The sequence below is a fragment of the Apteryx mantelli genome, chromosome 3 (assembly GCF_036417845.1).
Source record: "Apteryx mantelli isolate bAptMan1 chromosome 3, bAptMan1.hap1, whole genome shotgun sequence".
Lineage (NCBI taxonomy): Eukaryota > Metazoa > Chordata > Aves > Apterygiformes > Apterygidae > Apteryx > Apteryx mantelli.
Genome location: NC_089980.1, coordinates 74,522,811 through 74,525,672, shown reverse-complemented (window position 1 = coordinate 74,525,672; position 2,862 = coordinate 74,522,811).

The window sequence follows — 2,862 nt, the reverse complement described above, 5'->3', positions numbered from 1 at the left end:
ATAAAGTATGCAGTTTACACTGTACTCTTCTGCATCATCTTTCTTCTGTTTCTGTTCCATGTCTCTTATTTCACAGTACCCACATTCCTCTGCGCGCTCCAGGGACATTACTTTGGAAAAGAACTGAATTAGCACAGAGAATAAAGGTAGCAAACTACTATGAAACTACTGCAGGAGGTAACTGCTGAGGGACAACTCTGAGAGAAACCACAATGAAACCTGTAAGAAACAAGATGAAGGGGAGCACCAAGGCTGGTTCTCCCACAGGCTACCGGCGCTACCCCCCAGGGGAAGAGCAAAGGGACACAGAGGCGAGTGAATGTTATTCACGTTGCACAGAGCAGGTTCAGAATACAGCAGCTAATATGTATGAATACAGATACCTACGTTCTGCAAATAGCAAGCTACTATCAAACATATTGCAGGGTGGGAGGAGGAGATAAATTTTGGTTGAGTTCGGCAAATTTAGGAACTGCCCTTAAATATTTTGATATTTCATTTTAAAAGAAGTTTAAACAACCTGAAAATGTGTTAGTATGTTTAGTTCCAAATTGGACTAATTGTCTTATAAATATACAGGATACTGAACAACTTCTCCCTTTCCTCTCACCCATAGAAAAAATATTCTGTCTCACAGATCTTTTAGCCAATCAAACCAGTAATTTTTTTTCAGAAAAAACTGTAGCACAGAGCCTTGAAATTATATTAAACACATTACAGTATGTCATAAGATTTAATTTGTAAGGGAAGAGTAATCTAATTCCACTTTTGGTCAATACACTTGTATTGAGAAGGAAGAGGCTGGCTGGAGCTTCCTGTTGAACTGGCTGGAATACTTAAAGCTTTGTAGCCACTCTTTCGGCAAACATCTGCTCACAGATAGCACAGCTTCTTATGAAAAAAATGCAGAAGCTTCCAGTCTTTTAAGGTGCTTCTGACTGTGGTACAACTCCTACATGCATGAAGCTTCAGAGCTGCTACCAGCTACAAAACATGGAATGAAAATTGAGAGGGAGTTTTACAGAGATCATTCTGTCAACTAACAGCTCAATGTATATTACATTTTACTGTGGCCCAATTTAAGCCTCCAGTTTCCAGTGTTCGGGGAAGGCATTTTTGTTCTTTAATGATTCCTTTTAATAACTGAAAGTTCTCTCCAATAATAAATAGTTAAAAAAGGCACTTAAAAGCCTCTCTACAACACGCTAAAGAGACCTTTTAAAGAACAATAGGGAAGACAGAGACCTAAGGTAAAGCAACATTGAATTTTCAATATTCGTGTGCAGACAAGAATTTTCTTTTGAAGTGTCATGTGAAAGACCCATGTGCTCAATTATGTGCAGTTGGGCTTATTAAAATACAGAACTACAAAGAGCAGAATGACACCACTAGGAACAAAACCAGAAGCAGTATTTTATGACCAGTGGCATAAGTAATGACGTTAGAGTCTATCTTGTATCTGTTTTTGTTATACATGTTTAATTGCAATCATTACTTCAAGGTCTTGGCAAGAAGGAAGATAATGAAGCATTTTTCATCAGGAATGACGAGCTAAATGAGAGACAAATGTAAAATAAGCAAAGCTAATGGGGAATAACCCAGCAGATGTCATGTAATGAATTAAGTTCACTGATCATCACCCACATAAGCATTTATCTGTTGTGCTGTTAAGATGTCAGCAAGGTGAGGAGTCCTTCAAAACACGCTCTAGTTACTGTGAAAGGTTATTATCCCACCTCTGCTCAGAAAGCCATAAGCAACTTCTACAACTGCTAGTTCTACCTCACTGAACAGTTCAGTGTTGCCTCTGATAGGGCAAATAAAACTAGTTGCAATAACAAGCAAAAGAGCCAGCCCTTCCTTTGATACCATATTTTATTATAAAAAAACAATATTCAAAAGAAGAGACACTACTTTTCCTTGCATTTAAAGAAAGGGGGTTAAAACCAGGACTTGAAATTTCAATCTATTTTCATTCTTTAGTTTTCTGATTCATATCCCTAATTCTGAACCCATGCATTAGCCTTCAGCTTGTATTCCAGGCCCTTGACAGAGAGAGAGAAAAATTTCTATCTTTCATTTGAAACAAACCTGGAATAAATATAAATTGTTTTTATTGCAGCCCAGTTCAGAAACACGCATGAAAAAGGCAGGCAGGCTCTTAACCTCTGCTGCAAATGGTGAAACAAATATTGAGATCTTGCTGACTGTTTTCATGAGACTTCAAAACATCATTTAAACCTGAGCCTAATTTAATCCTCAGGTTTAAAACTGAATCTAAATCTTCCTGGCCGTGTCCTTGTTCTGTCTGTAGTTGTAAGTGCCCCCATACTGATTTTCTAGTAAAGAGATTAGAGGAAACCTGAAGAAAGGTTTTAAGCAAACCAGTGTAGCAAGAAGAGTTTTCCATCATATGTTGACTCCTGCTTCAACTATACAACAAGAAAAATCAAAATATAAGTAAATATTTCAAACAAGTTTTATTTGGTACTTACATACTATATAGTCTTCAAGAAAAACTACATATTTTGGACATTTTAAAATATTGTGGCTATGTACATAGAGAACTAAAGAAAGTGAGAAAGGGACCCAATTAATTTTTACCATGTCACAGACTACTATTGAAGCACTCTGACTGAATGACTTTTTTTCCTCTCCCTATATTCTGGCAGATGAAGTATCTTCTCATTGCATTTCCATTGGTTTTATCCTATCTCCTTTATAAGATGGGCACTTCACAGCAGCAGAAAGTCATTTCTTCAAAAATTCTTCAGCTCTTATCTCAGAAGAGTCCTTCTACTCTCACAGACTTTCTGCACTGCCTGTTATGGACCTCACTCCATGCTCAAAGGCAAGCACAGG